General features: G+C 44.1%; 1 protein-coding gene across 2 annotated transcripts in view; it reads left to right on the top strand.

Moving 5' to 3' along the window:
• Positions 1–10,050: 10,050 nt before the first annotated feature.
• Positions 10,051–23,262, top strand: part of POLK (DNA polymerase kappa) — a 160,769-nt gene continuing 147,557 nt past the window's right edge. Inside the window, exon 1 of one of the 2 annotated variants that reach the window (XM_073624048.1) lies at positions 10,051–10,180. The gene's annotated coding sequence lies outside the window, so the exon portion shown is untranslated. Of the gene's footprint in view, positions 10,185–23,262 lie in introns of both variants that reach the window. The other variant, XM_073624045.1, reaches the window with a different exon arrangement.

Below are 23,262 nucleotides of genomic sequence, written 5' to 3'. Positions count from 1 at the left end.
GTATGGCGATATTACATGTGTGAGACTTTTACACAGCCTGGCCACATACAGAGACCCAACATGCAGGGAGCGCCATCAGGCGTTCTTGGAGCATAAATTAAACATAAAATTCCTTGACTACCTCTTACACTTTTGAAGACCCTGGAGAACCAGGACAATGGAAACGCCCCAAAAATGAACCCATTTTGGAAAGAAAACAACCCAATGTATAATCTATGAGGCATATCAAGTCTTTTGAACATGTCATTTTTTTCTACAAGTTTTTAGAAAATGTGTAAAGAAAATGAAAACACATTTTTTTTTTACACAACTTTGTCAATTTACACAATGTTTCTAACACATAGCATGTACATACCAAAAATTACACCCCAAAATAGATTCTCCTACTCCTCCTGAGTAGGGTGATACCACATGTGTGAGACTTTTCCACAGCGTGGCCACATAGAGAGGCCCAACATACAGGGAGCACCATCAGGTGGTCTAGGGGCATAAGTTTCAAATCTAAATTGACTACCTATTACACTTTTGGGAGGCACTGTAGTGGCATGGATGAGAACTGATGTGGCATGGATGAGCATGAATGGGGATGGATGAGCATGAATGAGTATGGCCGGGTACGGCTGAGTACGGATGGGTACGGCTGAGTATGGATGGGTACGGCTGAGTATGGCTGGGTATAGATGGGATGGCTGGGTACAGATGAGTAAGGATGGGTATGGCTGAGTATGGCTGGGTATAGATGGGATGGCTGGGTATGGCTGAGTATGGCTGGGTATAGATGGCACGGCTGGGTACGGCTGAGTATGGCTGGGTACGACTGAGTACAGCTGGGTATGGCTGGGTACGGCTGAGTATGGCTGGGTACGGCTGAGTATGGCTGGGTACGGCTGAGTATTGCTGGGTATGGCTGAGTATGGATGGGTATGGCTAATTATGGATGGGGGTGGATGGGATGGCTGAGCATGAATGGATGGATGAGTATTGCTGAGGATGGATGGATGGCTGAGCATGGATTGATGGATGAGTGTGCTGAGTATGGATGAGGATGGATGGATGAGTATGCTGAGTATGGATGGGTGAGCATGGATGGATGGATGAGTATGCAGAGTATGGATGGGTGAGCATGGATGGATGGATGGGTATGCAGAGTATGGATGAGTATGTAGAGTATGGTGGGTATGCTGAGTATGGATGGATGGGTATGCAAAGTATGGATGGGTATGCAGAGTATGGATGGGTATGCTGAGTGTGGATGGATATGCAGAGTATGGATGGATGGGTATGCAGAGTATGGATGAGTATTCAGAGTATGGATGAGTATGCAGAGTATGGATGGGTATGCAGAGTATGTATGGGTATGCAGAGTATGGATGGGTATGCATGGCTGAGTATGCAGAGTATGGATGGGTATGCATGGCTGTGTATGCAGAGTATGGATGGGTATGCAGAGTATGGATGGGTATGCAGAGTATGGATGGGTATGCATGGCTGAGTATGCAGAGTATGGATGGGTATGCATGGCTGAGTATGCAGAGTATGGATGGGTATGCATGGCTGAGTATGCAGAGTATGGATGGGTATGCAGAGTATGGATGGGTATGCATGGCTGAGTATGCAGAGTATGGATGGGTATGCATGGCTGAGTATGCAGAGTATAGATGGGTATGCATGGCTGAGAATGGATGGATGGATTTGTCACTAAGCAGCGCTGTGGGCACTACACATGCAGCCCACAGCGCTGCTGCCACCGATCTCTCCCCTCTCCGCTCGCACTGGACGGAGAGGGGAAAGAGGAACCGGATATCACGCCGGTTTGTTTACATGTGATCGCTCCGTCGTTTGACGGAGCATTCACATGGTAAATGGCCGCTATCAGCGGCCGTTTACTGTGATCCATAATGCATATAAATGAAAGTAAGATGAGAGTACAGTCTCGAGGTAGGCTTATCCAGACGCTCAGACCTAAGTATTAATTCCAGAGTGGATTGTATCATCATTAAACTATCCCGTGGAAACTGTGCATGAAAAGTGTGAAGAAGCTGGAAGTATCTAAATAGATGGGAACTAGGTAAACTAAAAGTTGAGGTAAGTGTAGAAAAAGTAGATAGTTTCCGATCGGTAACCACTTCACAAAGTAATTTAATATTATATTTAATCCATGCAATAGGCTCTGGTGCTTTAAAAAATTGAGGAAGAATAGGGTTAAACCATAGAGGGGCATTTGGAGTAATCGCACCCTTTGGATAACACTCGCCTCTAAGACCAGCCTCCCAGGCTCGAATAGTATTAAGCATAAGAGTCGTCACCTGGTAAGGTGCCCTACGGCCCCTAAATAAAAGTACCTTAGGAGCTTCTGTGGAACCAACCACTGCTACTTCCAGCCGAGCAGAGGAGTTATATAAATCTGGGCTTAGCCACCATACGGCCATAACCAGCTGAGTGGCTAAAAAATATTTGTATAAATCCAGAAAAGCTAAGCCTTCCTGTTCACATGGGCACATCAGAGTGCTTCATTTATACCTGGGGTTCTTCGACTTTTCAGCTGACAGCCGCTTCCCCTTCTCTCCCTCCCTCAGCTGTTGGCTAAAAAGCTATACAGGGAGATCGGTGTTCACAGCTGTCCCTCCCAATCATTCCCAGCTGCTCCCTGTGTGCTCCTCCTCCAGCAGCTCCACTGGTCCCCTGTCCTTCTCTGGTCTCCCTCCGTGTCCTCCTCCGCCCCCCCCCCCCCGTTCTCCTCCGGCCCCTCTCCATGTCCTCCTCCCACCTGTTCTCCTCTGGCCCCCCTCCGTGTTCTCCTCCGCCCCCCCTCGTTCCCCGCAGCCGGATCCCCTCCTCTCCTCTCCCACCGGCTGCTGGGGGAGATCTGTCAGGATGGAGAGCGGAGGAAGGGACCCGTAAATATGTAATTTACCTTCCCTTTTCTAAATGGGACATAGAGAGTGTACTGATCGCTCCTGTGTCCTGTGATAACTGAGCATAGTTAACTGTGTGTTACTATGCTTCAGTTTATGAATGGACAGGGGCCTCTGTCTCATGTCCATTCATCTTCAATGCTGAGAATGGGACTGGGGAATCTGTGTCCTCAGTCCCTTTCTCTGTCTCCTCGGCTTTTCCTCACTCGTGTCTGTCAGACGTGAGTGAGGGAAAGCCAATAAATGACTCTCCCTGTTTACACTGTGATCAGCCGTGATTGGACACCTCCGTCAGAGGCTCTTTACTGAGATCGGTGTAGCGGTGTGTCAGACTGACACGCCGCACCTGCGATCGCCATGCTGCGTACCCCCACGTGCATGTGATTGCGGCATATCCTGCCGCTAACCTCCAGTCAGGATAACTGAACCACTTACCGCCCGGCCTATAGCAAAATGACGGCTGGGCGGTAAGTGGTTAAAAAAAGTTTGCCGTGGGGGTGGGGTGGGGGAGGGTTTGGTGAACGGGCACGGAGTGCCACCTCTCTTAAATGAGTTTGCCACCTCCCTGAAATTCATTTTTGCAGGTTAGGATGTCTGTATGACACGAAAGGCGCATATCATAGATGCTGTTGGTAAGCGTGCACTTTGTACACTTTGTGGTGGAGCACTTATATGAGGAGTATCTGAGGCAGCTTTAAGACCAGGAGCACAGCGATTGGAGCTTTCTTCAGCAAGATTTAGGAATTTTTTTTGGACTGTGCAATATTTATTAATAATTCTTATAAATAACATTTTTTTCACCTTTTGGACTCTCAATTATATTTGGATTTTTTTTTTATCCTTTGTTCACATGCAATTATCACATATGTGTTAGCACCTTGCTTTTCATTGGTTCTCTTTTCAAAATCAGTGTGTGTTGTAAATTGCCTCCAGCATTGCTTCTGTTTCTTCTTGCTGGAGGCTGCCATTTTGCTGAAGCCCAGAGCCCCTGAACAGCAGTAAATCGTAAAGCGGAACTAAAGCCATCGATTTAATGGTTTCAAAAAACAGTTACATTCCTGGAATGTCGGGATTGCTAACTGTCACATTTGCTTGTGTCCTCAACCAAACTGTCAAACCATCAAATGACTGGCATCATAAGTGATCACATGTGCAACACCAAGGCAGTTGCAGATCAAACAGATGCAGCTTCCCTGGCTGTAAATGATAGGAGGGTTTAATTCTACTTTAAGGCTGTGAGCAGATCAGCCTCTACAAATTTGGCAGTTCCTAAAAACAGAGAGCAACTGAGCATGTGCAGAGCAGGGTGAGACAGTGTATTACTTTTTTTAAAAAAGTATACACACTCAGCGCTTTTTTTCAGCAGGAACTAGGGGGAACTCTGTTCCACCACCTCTGGTTCAGGTCTTCTGCTCCCTGCTCACCACTATCACTTGGTAACACTGAAGTCCAGCTTCTGCGTTTACAAGTGATAGCTTATCTCTCAGTAGCTCCCACAGGTCAGATCCCCTGCGCATATCCCACTCAGTGTTGGACAGGGACAAGGGAGATACAGAACAGGTGCCCAGGGTTCAGTGCAGTCATAGGCAGGAGAGGGTGCGTAGTAGACTGCACCCTTTGTGGTCTCCATTTTTTCCCTGATGACCAGTTGTCGATGCTCCTACTGCATGATATCCCTTGCAAATGACTGTAGTATAGTATAGTATGCTGGGAAGTACTACAGCCAGATAGGTGCTTCAGCTTAATATTGCAACAAAGATAAGAAATATGACAGATGGTGGAGCTTTTAAGGAGGGGGAGAAGATGAGGGCAGTGGAGAGAGGGGTTGTATGCAGAGGGAAAAATCTACTATTTGATGCCATTTGGCAGGTATGTGTGTGTGGCGGGCATGGTTGAGTTCCTGCACCTTTTCTCTGAGAAAAAAAGCCCTGTAAGCACTTATTTTTAATGTTTTACGTAGCTGTACCTGCAAAAGGGCCCAGCCTGAAGTGATCTAGCGGGACCTAATTTTCTGACTATAGTTCCAAATCATAGACTTAGTTCCGCACAACTAAACTGTTTGTCAAAACAGTTCCATTCAAGGCATATTGTGAATGATAACTATCACAGTTGCTTGTGCTCACAACCAAACCAGCCATCACATGGAGAGTGTCATAACAAATCACATATGCGACACCATGGCAACTGCAGATCAAACCTAGGCTAAGATGGCAGCTTCCTTAGGTGTAAAGGATAGGATGGTTTAGTTCCTCTTTAAGTCAAAACCAATGATGATGCATGTACATGGGTGTTTGCTGTGTGTTTGAAAAACACAGCAAATACAGGTTAGCAAACTGCTATTGACTATATTGAAGCAGTACACATGGCAGTTCAGTGGCTGCATCACCTGTTTTGTTTTGTTTTTTGGATGCTTGTGTCCTACTGAGGTGAGGTTGGACAGCACCTAAAGAAGACCAATCAAAGCCTTTTCTTGTCAGATGCTGTATTTTCCATTTCGACTCATGCAGCAGCATTTGACAAGAATGCCCATCAATATGACCTCAAGTGTAAGGCAAAACTCTTTTTTTCATTTTGGACAGAGTAACAGGAGGATTTTAATCCCTGTCAGTTTTTTTTTTTGACAGTTGTTGATAAAAAAAAAAATTCCCTGCAAGGCAATGTCGTAATGTGCTAGTATGCATCACATACTAGCACATTATGAGAGACTTACCTTAAAACGAAACCCTCCAGCGCCGCGCTATCACCGCTGAGGGGGCTGACATCTTCCCCCGGTCTTCCTATCGTGGGGGTCAGAAACCTGTAGATCGCGGACAGGTGACTGGTAGATCTCGGTCTGGGTTTGCTGACCCGCCATCCCAGAGCGTCAAACAGAATGCAATGCAGAGGGACTACTTGTTAGAGCTGTAGTAGGGAGCAAGAGCCGCATAAACCAATGTCTCCTCTGTAGTGCTGGCTCCTGTCCCATGCGGAGTGATACCAACTGCTCTCCATCTCTTATCCCAGCTAGCGGTCTCCAGAGTGGTGCCAGCAGCAGGAAAGAAGAGATCTTCAGGTCAGTGTAAAGCAATATACTGGGCATAATAGTATAGGACTGCTTTCACACTGACCTGCTGCAGTTTACAGAACACCGTGGAGGCAGGGCAGTGTACCTGCAGCTGTCCTGTGGGTTTGCGGCACTTAGCCATGAACTTCTATTATATCCTGCTGTTTTACCACCCCCCAACTTTACATGTCAAAGAGACCTAAGGGTACCGCTTCTGAATGCAAGAGCTCATTCAAGTGTTGCTCCTCTAAAAAGTGATCCGAGTGTGTGTTAGGTGGTGAGGAGGCAATATGTTGCCTTCTCACCGCCTGATTTAAACCTATGATTGCCATGCAATGCACATGTTTGCAACACGTTAGTAGTGCAATTAGAGGTTTAAATTAGGTGTGAGGAGTCGACTCTGAGCTCGGTGATCTTTGACTTCTCCCATGTTGTTCAGGTAGATCTCCACTTCTTTAAGGTTGCCTACCCCTGTCCTACCAGGTTTGCATCCTACATGCATCGCATCCTACATGAGTGGCTGGGGGCGCAATGATGTCACTCCCGCACATGCGCATGGGAGCCGCCTTTTACGGCACGGGCTCTGAAGGACTGGCACTGCTTGCCTATAGGTAAAAGTGGTAGAACTGAGTTTACTACCACTTAAACTTCCTGTCCCATAGCCAAAACAGGAAGTGAGAGGAAATCCCTCCAAAGTGAGGATATCCTGGTGTATCACCAGCATCACCAGAACTAGTGTACCTATTGGAAGATTTCCCGGTTGTCAACCAAATATTTTCTTGCACTTTCAGTGATAACAGTAAATAGGACAAATACAGGCGGTGAGTCTCTCTAAGGCCCCTTTCACGTCCGATCAGGTCCGCTTGTCAGTTTTTCAGGCAGATCTGATTGGAGGGTACATTCACCCCTTTGGACTTGCAGGCGTAAACTGACTTTTGTCCATTTACACCTGTCTGCCTCCGAGTCCAATCTGATCTGGTTCACTAAAAAAAAAAAAAAAAATGTAAGGAGAGCTGTCATCCTCCATCTAGACGGATTGGAGGTAGTCAGGGGTAAACGGACAGCAAAGTCTGTGTACACCCGGTAGGCACTAGAACAGAGCAGGCTCTATCTGTGTCCATTCTGCATAAACTGAGCTGCCATGGACCTGTCATTCGTCAGCTCTGCTCTGATCAGCAGGGGAGCAGTGGACAGATCATGACACCAATGTCAGTGGCCAGCAATAACACTTCTGGAGATACTTTGTGGGAACAGATAAAGTGTAAATAACAATAACAAGTGGTAATTACAGACAATTACAGACAATTTGGGTCACTAGAAGCATTCTGAGTTCTGACATCACAATGTGCTTCAATGAAAGTTCCTCCTCCATGAAATGCAGTATTGATGGTTGATTGATTCTTACCAGATGTGGCTGTAAGTGCACAGAGGTGGGAACTTCTGACATCGCATTCACATACTTACCAAAATTTTGAGTCTATTCTAGCATTATGGAAATTTTCCACTCCCCCAACCAGATCCCATTGGCTAGCCAGGATAACTGATATCCAGGAAATGGAGAACCTTACAATGGTGCTGAAAAATCAAGACAAGAAGTATTGGAAAATTTGGACTCCATACTTTATTTACAAATAACAGACCCCTCTAGCCTCTCAGCATAGCTCCCAACTGTCCCTGATTTCGAGGAACTGTCCCTGATTTGGGACAAAGTCCCTTTGTCCCTCATTGCTCCTCATTTGTCCCTCATTTTGGTCTGATCTATATAATTGTATAAAAAATGCACTTTTGATCTATTAAAAAGTGTATTCCAGCGCTAAACCTTTCATCTGATTTCTAAATGGCTGCATTTGTAAATTCCAAAAGCCAATATAAAGGAATAGTAGTGGTAAAAAAAGCGCTTGTGGGTTTAACCAATCTTATTTTTTGGTATAATTCTCCTTTTAAGGGGGCGTGACAAGGGGTGTGTCCTATGCCTGCATACTTTTGCTGATAGGTGTCCCTCATTCCCACCTCAAAAAAGTTGGGAGGTATGCTCTCAGTGATTGCCTCTCCATAATTTTGGATCTATGGAGCTTCTTCTGTGCACTACCGGAGGGGTAACCGAGACCCCCCATAACCCCCCTCCCCCCCCTTTTCTTCTTTTCTATTCATCTACCTATCTTCTTACTGCTTTCTCCCGTTTGGACCAGGTTAGGTCCTTGAGTTTAAAGGGGTTGTAAAGGTAAAAGTTTTTTCACCTTAATGCATTCTATGCATTAAGGTGAAAAAACATCTGACAATACCGGCCCCCCCAGCCCCCCATTTTACTTACCTGACCCCTTGAAAGCCCCCCCAGCCCCCCCGTTTTACTTACCGCAGCCATTGGCTCGCGCTGCTGTCAATCAAATCCAATGACGCGGTGCGCCGGGTTGCGGGGCCGAGTGATACAGTGAGCGGCCATGGCCACCGGCTGTATCACGGGAGCGTGCCCGCAAGCACTCAACACCATGCGAGGGAGCTCGCATGAAAGTGTTGAGTCCTTGCGGGGGGGAGCCTAGACAGCCTCCGAGGGACCCCAGAAGAGAAGGTTCGGGGCCACTCTGTGCAAAACGAGCTGCACAGTGGAGGTAAGTATAACATGTTTGTTATTTAAAAAAAATAAAAAATTATCTTTAGTGATCCTTTAATAATGTCATGAAAATGTGAGAAATGGAAAAAAGAAATTAGATGAACACGGCATGAGTCCATTATAATGTCCTGTATGCTGATTGTACTAAAGAACAGAAGTGTATCTAGGGGTGATATATGTGGGCTCTATGAATAACTTACACCGTATTGTTTGAATTGTAATGGATGTGATTTGTCATTTGTTTTCTGGAACGGCGATACAGTTTCGATTAAAAATAAAGAATTTAGAAAAAAAAAGAAAAAGACAAAACATTTTGAAAAAAAAAAAAAAAAAAAAATTTCTACTTTCTGTTAGAAAACATACCAAAAAAAATAAATAAATACATTTCTTTATCAAGAAATGCCCTCCCTCGAAAAATGCCTCAGATGGGTCTGCGCATGCGCAGTATGCAATGGCACTCCAGCTGATATGTTGATCAGCTGGCGTGACGTCAACACGGTGCATGCTCAGATCGTCAGAGGCACTATCTGATGATTTGCTTAGCGCCGAGAGAGAATGAAATTGTCAGATTCTGCCTCTCTGCGGGTTTTGGCTGTATTTAACGGCGTGTTTTCTGTCTGTTGCACGGCGACTTGAGTGTGTGAAACTGCGGGTTTTGGCTGTGTCTAAGGGCGGGTTAAAACACACACAAAAGCCGTCCTTCAACACTCCCACAACCTGCCCCGAAATAGCGAGGCAGAATCTGACAATAACATTCTCTCTCGGCACTTAGCAGAAGGTTGGATACTGCCTCGGACAATCTGCGCATGCGCATACATCACGCTAGGGTTGCCACATCATCCCTTTAATCCAGGACACACATGAATTACAGAGGTTCTGAGACTGATTTAATGCAGATAAGGCACCAAGTGAGTTTAATTACCAACTTAATCAGCCACAGAACCTGTGTAATTAATGTGTGTCCTGGATTAAAGGGATGATGTGGCAACCCTATTTCACTCCAGCTGATCAATATATCTACTGGGGTGAAGTTGCATACTGCGCATGCGCAGACCCATGGGAGGCATTTTGCATCGGAGGGCATTTCTCGATAGAACACCGGTAAAGCCTGGCAAACGACACATGTTGGGTCAATTTGGATGTGACGCAATGCTAACGCAACCATGTGAACAACCATAGGCGCTGCAATGGACACAATTATGACAGGCATTTGTGGAGCTTCAAAAAATGCTCATGAAACGCCTGCTTTTGAAGCCAGGGTAAACAAATTTATTTGGCATTTATATAGTGCAAACAGTTTATACTTTACATACTGTACATTCACATCAGCATTCAGCTGTAATAAGAATATCCTCTTTAATTAGCCTATAAACAACAGAGAATAAAAATACAGAGCTATTATACAGAGAAAACTTTCACTATGTACAGAATTAATGGAGCGATAGATGGAAATTTCCCACATCAAAGATGGCCGTCGCGGACTCATGGGTAGGAGGAGCTATCCAGGAAGCAGGAAGAAGCTAAAGCAATAGAGGAAACTATTACAAGTGAATGGAGGGAAAGAGAAAATAAGATGATTCTGCTGCTGCTGATGTTCCTCGGACTGAAGAAGTGGTAGGTGTGTGATCATAGGGAGCTGTACTGTACAGGGGGATAGTGTATATGGAATATATCAGCAGTGAGTATGGTGGGCACCCTGATGGATCTATGTCTGAGCTTGTCCTCCTCTTGTCTCAGAGGTATTGGATGTCATTCTCAGCAGTGATGAGAATAAATGAATATTGTCCTGTGCTACAGTTTTATAAACAAATATTTAAAAAGCAGTAGTTTTTTTTTTTGTAATAAAAGCTTAGAATGGGAAGGAATTTTCATTATTTTAGTTAAAGCTGCTGTTTATTCTGCTTAGATTTTGCCTTCCGTCCCCAATGTCAACATGCTAACCAGATATTAACCACTTCTGATATTTCTTTTCATTTTTTTTGTTTTGTTTACATGTTTAACCACTTCAGCCCCGGAAGGATTTACCCCCTTCCTGACCAGAGCACTTTTTGCGATGTGGCACTGCGTCGTTTTAACTGACAATTGCGCGGTCGTGCGACGTTGTACCCAAACAAAATTGACGTCCTTTTTTCCCCACAAATAGAGCTTTCTTTTGGTGGTATTTGATCACCTCTGCGGTTTTTTTTTTTTTTTTTGTGTGCTATAAACAAAAATAGAGTGCCAATTTTTTTTTTTTACTTTTTGCTATAATAAATATCCCCAAAAAATATATAAAAAAAAAAGCTAATTTCTTTCTCAGTTTAGGCCGATATGTATTCTACATATTTTTGGTAAAAAAAAAAATCGCAATAAGTGTATATTGATTGGTTTGTGCAAAAGTTATAGCGTCTACAAAATAGGGAATAGATTTATGGCATTTTTATTAGTATTTTTTTTTTTTTTTTTTACTAGTAATGCCGGCGATCTGCGATTTTTATTGTGACTGTGACATGTGACACATCAGACACTTTTGACACTATTTTGGGACCATTCACATTTATACAGCGATCAGCACTATAAAAATGCACTGATTACTGTATAAATGTCACTGGCAGGGAATGGGTTAACACTAGGGGGCGATCAAGGGGTTAAATGTGTTACCTAGGGAGTGATTCTAACTGTAGGGGGTGGGGACTCCCAAGGGGGGGAGACCAATCAGTGTTCCTCTGTACTGGGAACACACAATCTGTCTCCTCTCCCCTGACAGGACTTGGATCTGTGTGTTTGCACACACAGATCCACGTCCTGGCTCTGTTCCCGGCAATCGCAGGTGCCCGGCGGACATCGCAGCCGTTGGGCACGGGCATCAGCTCTCGAGTGACGTAGCAGGTGCGCTCGCGCCCCCTAGATGGCCCGGGAAGCCCAGGACGTCATATGATGCCCGCCCAGGATAGGAGATCCCTCCTGCGGATGTCATTTCACTATGGGCGGGATGTCAAGAGCTTAAAAATGATTTTTGGCCTGATGATTACCGTATTTATCGGCGTATAACACGCACAGGTGTATAACACGCACATTAATTTTAAGAGGGAAGTTTCAGGAAAAAAAATAAAATTTTAAATAAGGAACTTTGAAGCAAAATAAGGGTCAGTGCCCATCTGCAGTCTCACCATTGCCATCAATACAGCCTGATCAATGCCCATCTGCAGCCTCACAAGTGCCATTAATGCAGCCTAATCAGTCCACATCAATGCAGAAGCCTCACCATTGCCATCAATGCAGCAGCCTCACCATTGCCATCAATGCAGCAGCCTCACCATTGCCATCAATGCAGCAGCCTCACCATTGCCATCAGTGCAGCCTGATCTATGCCCATCTGCAGCCTAGAGGGGACAGGGAGAGGGGCGGCCCAGGAGACGGGACTTCCTTTTACAGAGGCCGCCAAGTAAACAGGAGATTCTCACTGTATGTAATCTGACAGCGCTCGTCCCACCCCCCTCCCTGTCCTCTCCGAGGCATCTAAAATTGAAGTATTGGCGTATAACACGCACTTGCTATTTGCACCCAATTTTTAGGGTGAAAAAGTGAGTGTTATATGCCAATAAATACAGTATATAAACCCCCCCCCCCCCCCCAAAACAATATAAATTGTCTGAAAGCAGACACCCTAGAACAGGGGTGACAAACTCAATTTCATTGCGGGCCGCATTAGCATTATGGTCGCCCTTAAAGGGCCGATTGTATCTGTAAGACTATGGTAGATGTCCAGAGCACCCCACTCCCCCTTTAAATCAGAAGTCAAGCGCCCCCCCCCCATCCTCCTTAAATCACAGTGCACCCCCTTACCTTGTGCTGCTGCCAGGAAGAAGCTGGAGGCGGAGCTGGGAAGCAGAAGGTGCAGGGTTTGAAGGAGGACCAGAGTAGGGATGGAGTCTGCCGAATGCTGAGATGAGGGGGAGGCAGAGACAAGGGGGTGCTGCAGATGCACAGAGAGGAACAGGATCTGTAGAAGGAATTCTTTCCTCCTCTCTGCCGCCAACTGCTGGGATGAGATATGGGGTGGGGGCAGAGATGAGCCTCTACGGGGGTGCAAGGAGAATCACAGGATCTGGCGGAGGAGTTCTGTCCTCCTCTCTGCTGTTGAGTGCTGAGACAAGGTGAGGGCAGAGACAAGGGTATTGCAGGAGAGCTGCGAGGGCCACATGAAATGGCTTGGAGGGCTGGATCCCCCCCCCTGCGGGCCTCGTGTTTGACATGTGCCCTAGAGAATAAGATAGTTGTAGTTCCAATTTTTGATATTACTTGATTTTAGTACAATGGTTTATGAAATGCAAAATTACAGTAAACAAATTCACTAAGTTAATATAAGGGCAAATACAATATAAAATACAATATAGTGCGCAATAGATACCCAGCATGTAAAACTTTAAAAATGTATGCCTGTGAAATAGCAACAAACTTCAGAAACTCCATATTTCCCATAGGTGATGCTTTAAATACTGTACAAATCATCAGTTTGGGCTTTAAATGTGAATAATGGCCTAGCACGGTTATATATTGCCGTTTTTGTACATATGCACCCCACCCAATGTGGTATTGTATGTATGTGTGCGGGGATCTATTTTTCTTTGTCACCTTAGCAATACTAAGGCTCCATTCATACCTAGGCATTTGGAATCGCGGACAGAATCACTGTGATTCTGCCCACGATTCCAGTGCCATTACTTCTTAACGGTACCCCAATCGCGATGCTTCTTTTTTTCCGGAAATTCTTTTGGGCAACAGGTGTCCTGCAATTTGTTTGCAAGGTTTTGCTGCAATTTGTCGCGCTGCAATTGGGGTGCCATAGGATGTATGGCAAGTGTCTTAGCCATCTGGCACTCTCCTCATGATTGGCTGAGACAGCAGCGGTGCCATTGGCTCTCGCGGCTGTCAACCAAAGTCAGTTAGCCAATTAGAAGAGAGGGGGGGCGGGCCAGGTTGGGGCTCCATGTGTGAATGGACACGCTGAGCTGTGACTCGGCTCGGGTGCCCCCATAGCAAGCTGCTTGCTATGGGGGCACTCGACAGGAGGGACAAGTCAGGAGCAGCGAAGAGGGACCCCAAACTTTACAATCACTTTACCACTTTAATCACTTGCCACCAGTTGCTCCACCTAACCCTTACCCTGCCTGCCCCTAAACATGCTCTCGTAAATTATCTTAGTAAATGACACCATTAAATGTTTGTAGCAAGGTCCCAGGCCTTCTTCATTTTAATGAGAACCTCCAGGGCAAGAGATAGCCGACATGCTTCTGTATATGGTGGGTTGCAAGGTATAGTGGGTGTAATAGTGTAATACAAGGTATATTAATTGAGCACCAGACATTTCTTGACTGCAAAGAGATTTTTATTTCTCTTAAAGTGTTTGTTAACCCCCCACAAAATATGCAGATCCTGGTCCCTTAAAGCAGATTACACAGCACAGTGCTTTTGCTGTGTAATCTGCCCCCCTCGAAACTGTAAAAAAAAAAACTCTGAACCTGCCACTTCCTGTATCCCCTCTCTGCACTGACCACTGAAAATCTGGGCTGATCACCGTGGTCATACGCTGCTGTCCTCTTTCCTCTCCTCTCTCCCCCTCTTCCCCATCCTTCCTGCCTGCAACTTTCCAATGCCCTGTACACACGATAGGATTTTCCGACAACAATTGTTCGATGGGAGCTTGTCGTCGGAAATTCCGACCGTGTGTAGGCTCCATCGGACATTGTCCGTCGGAATTTCCGACAAACAAAATTTGAGATCTGGATCTCAAATTTTCCGACAAAACAAAATCCGTTGTCGGAAATTCCGATCGTGTGTACACAATTCCGACGCACAAAATTCCCCGCATGCTTGGAATCAAGCAGAAGAGCCGCACTGGCTATCGAACTTCATTTTTCTCGGCTCGTCATACGTGTTGTACGTCACCGCATTCTTGACATTCGGAATTTCCGACAACATTTGTGTGACCGTTTGTATGCAAGACAAGTTTGAGCCAAAATCCTTTGGAAAAAAATCCACGGTTTTGTTGTCAGAAAATTCTATCATGTGTACGGGGCATAAGGGTGTCCTGGCCTCTCTCCCAAAGTTCTGTTAAAATGTTTGTTAACCCGTATTTATAAGACTATGCCAGTCCCTCTATTAGAGGCTGGCATAGCACACTATGTAAGTGGTTTTAAAAACCAGTGTTCTAAATACTGAATTTGAGCTATCTTCAGGCCGGTCACGTGACTCGCGCCCGCTTTACAGCTACGAGACATTGCTTCTGTGGAGGAGACGAGTGGCCACGCAATCTCCCCAGCTGACGTCAGAGGGAGATCACGGCTCCTCCTGCAGAAGACATTCATCGGAGCTGTAAAGTGGCCGCGAGGCATGTGACCGGCCTGAAGACAGCTCGAATTTGGTATTTAGAATGCTAGTCAGTGACCTTTCACGCAATGACAGGTTTCAGTAAGGTCAGAACAGGCAGCTACCTGCAGCTCCAGACTTGGGGCGGAAATTTAGTTTTTGACAAATACCTGCTCGCACTTTTGCTCAGATCGCCCAGGCGATCCCATTCAACCCCGGCAGGCGGGGTTGAATGGAAAGCGATTCTACTCCCAGCGATAAGCCAGGAAACTGTGGGGAAGGGAGAGGAGGGAAGAAGAGAGGAATAGGAGAGCCAGCCGGATCACAAAGAGGGGGACTCCTATGACACAGCTTGGATGTGAAACGCTGCCCACTGTCAAGCAAAGTCCCGCCTCCTATGATAGACAGCACACTGGTCCAATGCCAGGAAATTGAAGTAGTGTGACGTCTATCATAGGAGCAAAGACCTTGTTTGACAGCGGCTGGCATTTCACATCCAAGCTGTGTCACAGAAGGAGAACCCCTCTCTGTGTCATTTGGCCGGCTCTCCTCTTCCTCTTCTCTCCTTTCCCCAGTTTCCTGGCCGATCGCTGGAAGGAGAATCAGCTCCCATGAGGCTGAATCAGCTCCCATAGGCACTGGTAGTCTGCGCTGATGGGCGTTGATGAGGCTGCACTGAAGGGTACAGATGAGGCTGCACTGATGAGCACCGATAAAGTTATTGTTAATATTTATTTTTGTAACTTAATTCTGCATAAAACAAGTAGCACCCTGGTGTTTAGGGTTGCACCTACACTTACCTGCCAGGTATGCTACCTTGGCTAATTGTTGAGGATCAATTGATTTCACTCTAATGCCCCGTACACACGGTCGGACTTTGTTCGGACATTCCGACAACAAAATCCTAGGATTTTTTCCGACGGATGTTGGCTCAAACTTGTCTTGCATACACACGGTCACACAAAGTTGTCGGAAAAGCCGATCGTTCTAAACGCAGTGACGTAAAACACGTACGTCGGGACTATAAACGGGGCAGTGGCCAATAGCTTTCATCTCTTTATTTATTCTGAGCATGCGTGGCACTTTGTCCATCGGATTTGTGTACACACGATCGGAATTTCCGACAACGGATTTTGTTGTCGGAAAATTTTATCTCCTGCTCTCCAACTTTGTGTGTCGGAAAATCCGATGGAAAATGTCCAAAGGAGCCCACACACGGTCAGAATTTCCGACAACACGCTCCGATCAGACATTTTCCATCGGAAAATCCGACCGTGTGTATGGGGCATAAGTCTGTAATGGCTGCACTTCTCTTTTTTGCCACTCGGTGCCAGGGCACTTGGTGGCATAAGATAAGGACACTACAAGGTCAGATTATGGTGCCTCAGCCAATGGACAGGGGTTTTCTTAAATCCCTTGGCCTGCTGGGAGAACCTTTATATTCGGTTGGAGTCAGGTGATTAGTGTTCTGTGCCACCTGGACAGCTGTCTGGATGGACATGTGTTGTACTGACCAGGCTGCTAGACCAGAGATTTGGCCTATCCCGGGCACATCTGGCTGCTAGGCTGTCTGAGGGCCTATCCAGAAGCAAGAGAGCAGCGCAGGTTTGGGATTACGGGTCACCGACTGTCAGATACTTTCCCTTACTTTTTGGGATCAGTGATGGAAGTGATGCACGTAGAGAGTTCTTTATTTGCATGTATCATACAATCACAACACTAAACATGCAGGCCTGGCAATCTGTAACAATCCACATGCTCAAGGCAAAAAAACACCTTAAAATAACTTTTCTAATGACCCTGCTTAGAGAAAACCAGGATGGTTTTGATTTAGATCAAGTCGATTTAAATCATGATTTCAATCACCAGTAAAAAGGCTTGATTTAAATCAACTCAATTTTAAATCATAATTTTTAAAAAGCAACATCATATCTGTCCCGCAGCGGCTCCTCCTCTAACCCGCTGTTGACTCACCAACAGTTCCCATTCACTTTAATAGGACGGCTTGTGATGCGGCAGTGACACAAGAAGGTGAGGGACGTGGCAGCAGCAGGTGAGTGGATGCCTGCTAACAGGCGCTGCCATGATGGAGCTGAACGGACAGGTGCTCTTTAAGGACTCATTCTTGCTGGTAGTTAGAATCTTTAATATTTGCAAACAAAAAGAAGGCTTCCTATTTAGGATAATAAGCTGTCAGGTTAGTAAATATTCCCAAACTGGGTCTCTTTTACGGCCTGCTGCCATTTTGCTCCTCAAGGGAGTAGTGAAGCACTTCAAGCTATGTGCAGAAAGATCACAAGGTTTATAAGCTGCTTAGGTTTTACTTTTATTTTTACTGCTTGCCCTTCTTCCTCACACTTAGAGCCTGGTACAGTTGCATTTCTCTTCAAACAATCATACAGTTTGTTTCTGAACTTTTCTGAACTTTGTTTTATCTCATGGTTACTGTGAAATTGTGTGAATGCAATAATGCAGTGCATGTTATCTTGGAGTTTAACAAAAATGTAAATATTGCAAAAATATACAGCCTCATGCTACATAACTAAGCTCCATTTCATGCTGAATAAACTAAATGATGTATCTTAAATAGAAAACTATCTTTAGAAATAAAAATACATTTTGATAAAAATCCAAAAAAATCAGATTTAAATGAAAAAAAAAAAACATTATTTTTTTATTTTTAAAAACATTGATTTTTATCCACCCTGTTCTGCTTAGATTTTGCCTTCCGTCCCCAATGTCAACATTTTAACCAGATATTAACCAATTCAGATACTTCACCCTGGAGAAAACTCTTAAAAAAGAGCTTTGTAAAAAAAAAATATGATTTTGTAGAAGGTAATAATATGAGTGAGCAATATGATATTTCTTTGAACTTCTTCTGTAAATATTAGTGATCCCTTCATCATAACTAATTTTATGTTTCATGCTGATTTTAATGATGGCCCTGTGTATAAAATAATCTTGTATAGTCCATTAATCCTTCAATACTGACCGTGGCATTCTTAGCAGTATTGATAATCTAGGGCTTTTAACTTTATTGGATTCAAGCCCAGCTGACTAGGATTCTTTCAGTAATACCTTATTTTAGCTTTTCGAAAAAAAGAGAAAATGAGCACTCTGACACTCTGATGCCGCGTACACACGACCGGACTTTCCGTCAGAAAAGATACAACAGAATCATTTCATCGGATATTCCGATTGTGTGTGTGCTTCGTCTGACTTTTTTTTTTCAAAAATTCTGATGGACCTAGAAATAGAACATGTTTTAAATCTTTCTGACGGAATCAATTCCTATCGGGAAAACTGTTCGTATGTATGCTATTCCAAAAAAAAACGAAAACGACGCAAGGGCAGCTATTGGCTACTGGCTATTGAACTTCCTTTTTCTAGTCCCGTCGTACGTCATCGCGTTCTAAACGAACGGACTTTGGTGTGATCGTGTGTAGGCAAGTCCGTTTCAGCGGAACTCCGTCGGAAAGACCGTCAGTTTATTCTGACGGAAAAACCGGTCGTGTGTACGCGGCATTAGATGGGCCTTTCATACGTACAAAGTGACACGACTTTGGACTTATATGTGTTTGATATCTAATCTAACAAAAAGTGATAATGACTGCTGATGAATCAATTACTCCTTACAATTTTTTTATATCTTATGATGTCTCTGGCGTTGAACTTTGCTGGAATATGTGGGTATTGCATGCATGGTTCCTATTACGACGCTTAGTAAGGGTGTCAACTTGCCCCTGCTATATTTTCTTTATAATATAATATTGTTTTAATAATTCACCCATATGATCTAATAAGGGTGGGGCAGCAGAAATATGAACAAAGGCAGAAAGATCTTGCTTTTGGGATGCTTGTAAGATATAAGAATGCAACAAGTGGCCCAACACACTCTGTGCATCCAGAACTAAAATGGTCCTATTAGCCCACAATAGCACCTCCTGTGTGACTTTTTCCTTACAGCCTGGTTGTGGAAAGTTCCTGTCGGGTTGGTCTACCATCAACCAGTAAAGAATCCCTCTTTCTTACTGGGGGTTCACTGACTTGGTGGTAGCCATGTGTGAAAGTTGCTTCTTAGCTGCTCCTGGGCTACCTTAGAACCATTGATCCTCCCAGACGTAGACAGTGGTAACTGGAGAATGGCTTTGTTGACATCCAGTCTCAATATCCTGATGCCCCAAGAAGCCCTTCTGTCAACGAAACCAGTTGGGCTGAGCTGTATGTTTCTGTTATCGCACATTTTACATGTTTGGATGTTTTATGGCGGCCGCCTTCCTTTTTTACCATGCAATGCTGTTTTTACTATGGATATGTGTATGTGCAATACTTCATATTAAATGCAACCCTTAAAGTGTTTGTTAACCCAAAAAAAAAATACAGATCCTGGTCCCTTAAAGCAAATTACACAGCACAGTGCTTGTGCTGTGTAATCTGCCCCCCTCTAAACTGTAAAAAAAAAGTCCCTGAACCCTCCAATTCCTGTATGCTCTCTTTGTACAGACCACGAAAAACAGGACTGCTCAACCCTGACCACCGTGGCCTGATTGCTTCCCTTCGTCATACACTGCTGTCCCCTCTGCTCTCCTTTCTAGCCCCCTCCTTCCTGCCTGTCATCTCCCACTGTGTGTCTCCGCCACGCCATCTCCCCCCCAACCCCCCCCCCCCCCCGCCGCTATTCTGAAAAAAAAAAAACTTAAAATTGTCACTGCCAGCCCCCCCCTAAAAAACGAGTGTTCTAAATACCAATTTTGAGCTGTCTTCAGGCCGGTCATTCCCAGCCGCTTCACAGCTACAAGACAGAGCTGCTGCCGAAGGAGACGAGCGGCCACTTAATCTCCCCTGCTGACGTCAGAGGGAGATTATGGCTCCTCCCACAGAAGACATTCATCTGAGCTGGAAAGCAACCGCGAGTCATGTGACTGGCCTGAAGACAGCTCAGAATTGGTCTTTAGAACACTTGTTTTTTAAAACCACTTACATAGTGTGCTATGCCAGCCTCTAATAGAGGGGCTGGCATAGTCTTACAAATATGGGTTCGCAAACACTTTAAGAGGTTTTACACTAGCGAGCGTTTTATGTTTTATTTGGATCTGACTACACGATCGTCATTTTGGGTGGAGTCCCCTGGATGCTCTGGAGCTGTTCCTGACATGGTTCCTTTGTATATCCCCTGCTGATGACCCCTACTGGGACATATTCATTAAGCTCTCTGGTAAGAGCCCAACCTATTGTGGTAGTGGTGTGTTCACTTGGTGAAGGGATTGAATAACCTTATCCACCGTTGAATAATGGAGTTTGCCATTTGACTATTATGGTCCATTTGAGAGACTGATTTTTCTGGACTGTTTATTTATAATTTTTTTTTCAGTATTTTTAATAACAATCACTGTAGTGCAACACACATTTTGTTTTTTTTGTTTTTGTGGTAATATTTCATAATTGTGGTGCTGCTTTTTTTCACACTGAATTATCTTTTCACGTGCGCAGTATTATTTTTGTATTTATTTTCTATTCAATATCCTGATATCCAATTCACAAATCATAGTGAGGTTGGGGAATCATTCTGTTGGAATCTCATCCCATTCCTGAACCCGTGTGTCAATGCATAATAGATGCTTAGGTGGAAGATTTCAATTGCCATAAGTCTTGAGAGTGAGCAAATTATTAGTGATGATATTCCAGACACAGCATGAACATGGATTTCCCAAATCGTCTTCCAGGACAGCCCATGAGATAGGTACCTCTTCCAACAGGAACAGGAAACACCAAATGCACTTTAAAAGGAAGCTTCACTCCTGAACTGGTCAGGTTTATTGTGTTTCCTCTGGATGGAGATCACCTGGAACCTGGGTGAGGGAGGCCTCTGTTTCTCTGGCTATCCTTTTTTTCCATACCTTACTTTACCTACCTGGCTCCAGCAGGTAGTAGGATTTTCTGCAACATTGCCCTCCCAGGACTACTCAGTACAGGAAGGAGGTAGCTTGGTTCCCTTTCTCCTTCTGTGCCTGGCGAAGACCATCTCTGGAAGTGCCACACCCCTTTTGACAGGGGCCAGCAAAGGCAGCATGGGTTCCCAGCCTGGGTGTCTGGGTGCATGCACTGCACTATAGGACACTTTGTGGTGGGGAAGTACATGGTAGCCCTTGAGAATTTAATATAACGGGGTCCACCATATCTATGATATTTTTGGTCATCGCGGGGGTAGTTCCTGTTCCTGTTGGAGGAACTAACTATATCTCATGGGTAGAGATGGGCTCGGGCGTGTTCGGGATGCCACCTGCCCGATACCGCCAGGAAGCCGACACTGCACACGACTAATCACAGGCAGTGAGACATTTCCTGGTCTGTGCAGCTGCGGACCGGGAAATGTCTTGCTGCCTGTGATTAGCAGTGTGCAGTGTTGGCTTCCTGGCGGGATCGGGCACGTGGGATCCCGAACACGCCCGAGCCCATTCCTACTTATGGGCTGTCCTGGAAATAGAGTTACCAGTAAGTCTAACTCCGGTTTTCATTGGTTAGACATTGGGAGGGTTCTATTCACGCATCCCAGTCTTGGCTTAAATATCAAACAGTAAAAAATCATTATGTATGAAAGACAATCTTCTATGTACCAATGTCAGAAGAAATATATGTCTACACTTTTGTATGTAAGGTGACAGAAAATCTGCTAATCATATTGCACGTGGAGTGGTTTCTAGTCCTTTAATGCATTTCTAGTAAATTGATTCTTTGAAACGCTTGAATCCTGATTTGCCCATTAATTCTGCTAGAGTAGAGATATTGACAGTATTCCCTCAGAAAATCCTGTGCTTCTCTTCAAAGCCATTAAGTGCCAGTTAAAGATTCCTGTTTCCCAATTTTCAGGACATTTTATATATAAAAATTAAAAGTAGATGGGATGGATATATATATATATATATATATATATATATATATATATATATATATATATATATATATATGTATGTGTGTATATATATATATATATATATATATATATATATATATATATATATATATATATATATATATATATATATATATATATATATATATATATATATATATATATATATATATAAATTATAAATATAAATAAAAATGAAATCCTAATACCCTGAACAAATATATAATTTTGGGTTACCATCAAATGGCATGGATCCCCGAATAAAAGTTCAAGCACATGCGAAGACAAGAACAGACATACAAGTCTATGTTCTATGCCTGTTCATGGATTTCCTGCCCCGCTGTAAACAATATTCCTTTATGCAGTACATCACAAGGCAGATATGAAAGTTTCCAGATTAAAAATGTCCCAAAGGTGTGTTTTGTCTCCAAAAGCGCAGACAGATTTTCATACACTCCCCTTGCTAAAAGCTCGCCTTCAGTTAAACATATGTAGGGTGTCAGTTAGCTGCCAAAAGTTGTTTAGGAGGAACCACAGCCTGGACGTATTATAAAACCCATCCAAGATTATTCTGTGGGATCACTATATATGAAGGTTTCTACGTTGTATTTTTGTATGGCCCCCAGCTTGCTGAAGCCCTCCTTAGGGCCCCCTACCTCCAGTAGGGTCCCACAGCTCCCCAACCTCCCACATTGTCCCCCAGAAAGCTTATCCCTCACAGGACCACCAGGTCTGCTGTAGAGTGTGCTAACCCAGCCTTTTTCAACCAGGGTGCCTTAAGGTTTCTTCAGGGGTGCCTTGGCAAAATGCCTAAAAATGTATAAAAAATTATAAAAGGTGCTTCAAGCCTACCTTTTTAGTTACATAAAGCCACGGGTTTTCATTATGCATCATTACGACTTTCTAGACACTGGCATACTAACAACCAATGACGTCATCAGTTAAAGCCTCGTGTTTTTTCACCTTAACCACTTCATTCCCGGAAAATTTGCCCCCTTAATGACCAGGCCATTTTTTGTGAATCGGCGCTGCGTAGTTTTAACTGACAATTGTGCAGGTGTGCGACTTTGTACATAAACAAAATAGATATCCTTTTTTCCCCACAAATATAGCTTTCTTTTGGTGGTAATTGATCACCTCTGCAATTTTTATTTTTTGTGCTATAAACAAAAAAAGAGCGACAATTTTGAAAAAAAACTATATTTTTTTACTTTTTGCTATAATAAATATCCCCCAAAAAATGTTTTAAAAAACAAATTTCTTCCTCAGTTTAGGGCAATATGTATACTTCTACAGATTTTTGTTAAAATTGCAATAAGGGTATATTGATTGGTTTGCGCAAAAGTTATAGCGTCTACAAAATAGGGGCTATATTTATGGTATTTTTATTCAAATTTTTTTTTTTTTTTTTTTACTAGTAATGACGGTGATCTGC

Source organism: Aquarana catesbeiana, linkage group LG01 (assembly GCF_042186555.1).
Source record: "Aquarana catesbeiana isolate 2022-GZ linkage group LG01, ASM4218655v1, whole genome shotgun sequence".
NCBI lineage: Eukaryota > Metazoa > Chordata > Amphibia > Anura > Ranidae > Aquarana > Aquarana catesbeiana.
The sequence above is the reverse complement of the archived record's forward strand: the minus strand, read 5'-3'. Positions and strand labels throughout refer to the sequence as shown.